The sequence below is a fragment of the Montipora capricornis genome, chromosome 7, assembly GCF_036669925.1.
Source record: "Montipora capricornis isolate CH-2021 chromosome 7, ASM3666992v2, whole genome shotgun sequence".
NCBI lineage: Eukaryota > Metazoa > Cnidaria > Anthozoa > Scleractinia > Acroporidae > Montipora > Montipora capricornis.
The window spans coordinates 14,872,289-14,877,973 of record NC_090889.1 but is presented as its reverse complement, the minus strand read 5'-3'; the positions used below and the strand labels follow the sequence as shown (position 1 = coordinate 14,877,973).

Genomic DNA, 5,685 nt, shown 5'->3' with positions numbered 1-5,685 from the left:
AGGTTAGATGTACTCAGCATGCTGGAAGTAATTATTGCAATCCTGACTTGTCACATGATGGAAGCTTTCAACAATAAAGGCTTCTGGGTTATCAGTGGCTTGAAAAAACAACGTCCTTTCTTCTTATGTGGCCTTTTACTTTGCTGAAGAGTTCCTCTAGCGGATTGTAGTCAGGGCTGTAGGGTGGTAAATAAATCAGCAGTGCTCCGGTACCTTCAATAATATCCCTTACCCTTGGAACATGGTGAATAGCAGCATTATCTGAAAACGATTACAAACAACTTTAACATTCCAAGTTGTGATAAACATGCACTTTCCGCAATTCGATGCCTTTTCCTTTCATACCTACCCATAACTACGATGGAGTTGAGGTTCATTCCATCAAAAGGCTGTAGCATAGGTACAAGGTCGTCTTGTAAAAACTGGATAAATTTGTCCCCATTCACACTTCCTCTCATTGTTGAGATACAACGGATGTCGCTTGAACCCATTACAGCTATTGCTGACACACGAGGAGCCCATGTCACGTATCTCTTGATGCAAGCGCGGGTTCCTTTTAACCCATATCCCCATCTCCTCACTAAACGTCTGTCCTGAATAATAATAATAATAATAATGACAATAATAATAATAATAATAATAATAATAATAATGATAGTATTATTGATCATCATAGTCATCCGAGTATCTCAACAGCAGCAACATTGGACACCATTAATCACAACATAAGAATTCGTCAAGAAATAGGAGCATCTCTGGGTCATATTGCGATATGCTTGCTCGGAACTCCTCTCTTAAAGTATCGCTTTGTTGTACAGCTACTTTGCAAAGCTAAAATTAGGAAAACATGCACTCGGAAGTTAGATTTGGGACTGGGTGTTCAACAACGGGATACTACGTAAAAAGACACTAAAAATATTTATTCGACAACTGGTAACACCGACCTGCTTAAATGTGAAGCCAAACCTCCGAAGATTTCTTTTGACGGTGGATAAACAGTACTGCAAGCCAGTCGAATGTTGAATTTCCCAAAGAAGCTCTTCTAATGTCATAGAAGGGTCTTTTAGTGCTGCTTCTACCAATACAAATTGTTCGTGAACGTGAAGACTGGAGATATTAGGCCTTCCAACTTTAAAGCACTGCACATCACCCGTAAGTAAGAATTTTCTTAGAATTCACTTCACTGTACTCTTATGCATATCCAACAGACGAGCTATCCGTCTGTTGCTAAAACGGCGCTAATATTTGAGGCTGATGACACGCTAGGGCAAGTCCTTGCTATACATTGCAATTTGAAATTTAGTACAGTCACAGTGGGCTGACATTTTTTTAGTTTCACAAAGGTTTCTTTTTCTTAATGCAGTCGTTAGATTTCGCAAATTTAATATATATATATATATCTATATATATACCGGGAGGGCACATTGTATACATATTGTATATATATATATATATATATCGCCCACTCATCAGGGGATTAAATCCCCTGATGAGTGGGCGACCACGAAACAGGCTTGTAGGGATGAACTTGTAGTTTATATGTTTTCTTCTTCCGTATATATATATATATATAGAGAGAGAGAGAGAGAGAGAGAGAGTGAGAGAGAAAGAGAGAGAGAGAGAGAGAGAGAGAGAGAGAGAAAGTGTAGGAGAGAAACCCTGACAATGCACACCCCAAATAATCATATTTTTAACTGAATAAATGTTTTGAAAGAAAATTTGCCCTGAGCGGGATTTGAACCCACGTCCCCCCATTACTAGTCGGGTGTGATCACTACGGTCGTGCATCATTAACTTGATCCTTAGTTGGGTTTCAAGTGAAGTTATAGGCTCCCCTACCTTGTCACCTTGAAAGAAAATTTCCCAGGAGGCCCACGCCTTAACCACGTAAATAACCTCTTCGATGGCTGTGTTGCCAGCATGGTTGTCCTGGTGGTGTAGTGGTGATCACACCCGACTAATAATGGGGGGACGTGGGTTCAAATCCCGCTCAGGGCAAATTTTCTTTCAAAACATTTATTCAGTTATATATATATATAAAGTTAAAAGACGTTTCGGTCTTAGACCTTCATCAGTTTACAATTAGGTTTAAGAGCTTATATATGGTTTACAAGAAATTTTCGGTATGTTACAAAACTTAACAACAATACAAGTAAAAAATCATTACAAACAAAACAAAACAAAAGAAGTAATTCTATTCCGAAAGGTACAATGTAATAACAGCGAGAACTAAAACTATCATTAAAGTAAAGAATTCATGTGCTACATTGAGTTGTAAAGTTATATGGTTCGTTAAGCTTGCAGATTATTACGACTCAAGTGGTCGGTTGGTTGTAGGTGATTCTGTTCCTGGAGTGGAATTCTTGCCTTTTGTTTTAGGCCAAAAGGTGCTAATGAGAAAAGTTGCGCACTCCAGTACGCTTCCTTCGTAATCAAAAGTTTATCCAAAATCTCAGTGCAGTTGGTAGCAGACACCTGATCGATACACTGGAAAGAAAAGTCGTTAAGGGCGTGCGGACTATTGTTATAATGTACTGCGACCTCACAGGTTTCTTGTTCAAATTTGAATTAGTTTCTTCTGATAGCTACCTTAAGACCGAAACGTTTTTTAATATATTTTACTTTTTAGCTTCCAAACGTTGTCCGTCCTCTGACTCTTTTAACTTTATATAAATTCATATGTCGAGGCTTGGACTGGGAATCTCTAAAGGATCCTTTTGGAACGCCACTATCTCCGTTTGCTCAGACAGCCCAAAGAACTCTGTATATATATATAACTCTGTATATATATATATATATATATATATATATATATATATATATATATATATATATATATTTCTTCATTCTACGGTCTATATAAATAAGCCTGCATCATTAACTTGATCCCTCTGATTAGCTAATGCCTAAGTTGGTGTTTGCCTGTGAATCGTTAGTCGATCCTTAGGTTTAAGGCTATGAAGGGGTTTAGGCTTTCCCATCCCACCCGTGAAAGAATCCCGGGATACTCACCATAGGCCAATTCACTGTCTCGATAGCTGCGTTGCCAGCGTGGTTGTCCTGATGGTGTAGTGGTCATCACACCCTACCGGTATTCAGGGGGACGTGGGTTCAAATCCCGCTCAGGGCAATTCTTCATGTTTTTCATTCGACACAGTTAATCAATTGATTAACGGGATGGGTTTCATTTCTTCATTCTACGGTCTATGTAAATAAGCCTGCATCATTAACTTGATCCCTCTGATTAGCTGATGCCTAAGTTGGTGTTTGCCTGTGAATCGTTAGTCGATCCTTAGGTTTAAGGCTATGAAGGGGTTTAGGCTTTCCCATCCCACCCGTGAAAGAATCCCGGGATACTCACGATAGGCCAATTCACTGTCTCGATAGCTGCGTTGCCAGCGTGGTTGTCCTGATGGTGTAGTGGTCATCACACCCTACCGGTATTCAGGGGACGTGGGTTCAAATCCCGCTCAGGGCAATTCTTCATGTTTTTCATTCGACACAATTAATCAATTGATTAACGGGATGGGTTTCATTTCTTCATTCTACGGTCTATATAAATAAGCCTGCATCATTAACTTGATCCCTCTGATTAGCTGATGCCTAAGTTGGTGTTTGCCTGTGAATCGTTAGTCGATCCTTAGGTTTAAGGCTATGAAGGGGTTTAGGCTTTCCCATCCCACCCGTGAAAGAATCCCGGGATACTCACGATAGGCCAATTCACTGTCTCGATAGCTGCGTTGCCAGCGTGGTTGTCCTGATGGTGTAGTGGTCATCACACCCTACCGGTATTCAGGGGGACGTGGGTTCAAATCCCGCTCAGGGCAATTCTTCATGTTTTTCATTCGACACAATTAATCAATTGATTAACGGGATGGGTTTCATTTCTTCATTCTACGGTCTATATAAATAAGCCTGCATCATTAACTTGATCCCTCTGATTAGCTGATGCCTAAGTTGGTGTTTGCCTGTGAATCGTTAGTCGATCCTTAGGTTTAAGGCTATGAAGGGGTTTAAGCTTTCCCATCCCACCCGTGAAAGAATCCCGGGATACTCACGATAGGCCAATTCACTGTCTCGATAGCTGCGTTGCCAGCGTGGTTGTCCTGATGGTGTAGTGGTCATCACACCCTACCGGTATTCAGGGGGACGTGGGTTCAAATCCCGCTCAGGGCAATTCTTCATGTTTTTCATTCGACACAATTAATCAATTGATTAACGGGATGGGTTTCATTTCTTCATTCTACGGTCTATATAAATAAGCCTGCATCATTAACTTGATCCCTCTGATTAGCTCATGCCTAAGTTGGTGTTTGCCTGTGAATCGTTAGTCGATCCTTAGGTTTAAGGCTATGAAGGGGTTTAGGCTTTCCCATCCCACCCGTGAAAGAATCCCGGGATACTCACGATAGGCCAATTCACTGTCTCGATAGCTGCGTTGCCAGCGTGGTTGTCCTGATGGTGTAGTGGTCATCACACCCTACCGGTATTCAGGGGGACGTGGGTTCAAATCCCGCTCAGGGCAATTCTTCATGTTTTTCATTCGACACAATTAATCAATTGATTAACGGGATGGGTTTCATTTCTTCATTCTACGGTCTATATAAATAAGCCTGCATCATTAACTTGATCCCTCTGATTAGCTGATGCCTAAGTTGGTGTTTGCCTGTGAATCGTTAGTCGATCCTTAGGTTTAAGGCTATGAAGGGGTTTAGGCTTTCCCATCCCACCCGTGAAAGAATCCCGGGATACTCACGATAGGCCAATTCACTGTCTCGATAGCTGCGTTGCCAGCGTGGTTGTCCTGATGGTGTAGTGGTCATCACACCCTACCGGTATTCAGGGGGACGTGGGTTCAAATCCCGCTCAGGGCAATTCTTCATGTTTTTCATTCGACACAATTAATCAATTGATTAACGGGATGGGTTTCATTTCTTCATTCTACGGGGTATATATATATATATATATATATATATATATATATATATATATATATATATATATATATATATATAAATCCAACGATGTAGTCACTAGCCAGTTGCAGTGAACTACCACTGACTGATCCTTTTTGAATGAAAAACATATGTGCCGTGAGTGGGAATCGAACCGGCGTCCCCCTGGTTACTAGTCGGGTGTGCTAACCACTGCACCATCACGACAACCCTGCTGGCAACAGAGCAATCAGTGAAGATATTGGTTAGCCACGGGGTTCCCCGGCAATGTTTAACATTCAGGAACGGGGATCCCCGCGGCTAACAAATCACCTCTCTGATTGCTCTGTTTCCAGCAGGGTTGTCGTGATGGTGCAGTGGTTAGCACACCTCACATGTAATCCAGGGGACGCGGGTTCGATTCCCACTCACCGCATATGAGCTTTTCATTCAAAATGGATCAGTCAGTATTTCGTACTGGCTCGTGACTACATCGTTGGATTTCCAGTTCTTCATTCTAAATGTAATGAGGAATAAACTTCTTGAGGCAAATGTGTTTGTAATCGGTTTAATACTTCAAACGTTTCGCCGTTTAGAGCTTCGTCAGTGAATGAAGATTATGAATCCAAGATTGGTTTATGTAAAAAAGTTAGTACAATAGTGGAAAGTCAAGGCTCATTAATTTGATGGTGTTAATGTATATTTAGAGTTCGTCCAATGCAGCCATTCATGACGTTCTCATGCTTGCGGA

General features: G+C 41.1%; 1 non-coding gene across 1 annotated transcript; it reads left to right on the top strand.

The window, feature by feature from the left end:
* The first annotated feature begins 1,926 nt into the window (after window positions 1–1,926).
* On the top strand, window positions 1,927–1,998 carry Trnai-aau (transfer RNA isoleucine (anticodon AAU)). Its single transcript has one exon. It is a non-coding gene; the product is annotated as a tRNA-Ile (tRNA).
* The last annotated feature ends 3,687 nt before the right edge of the window (window positions 1,999–5,685 follow it).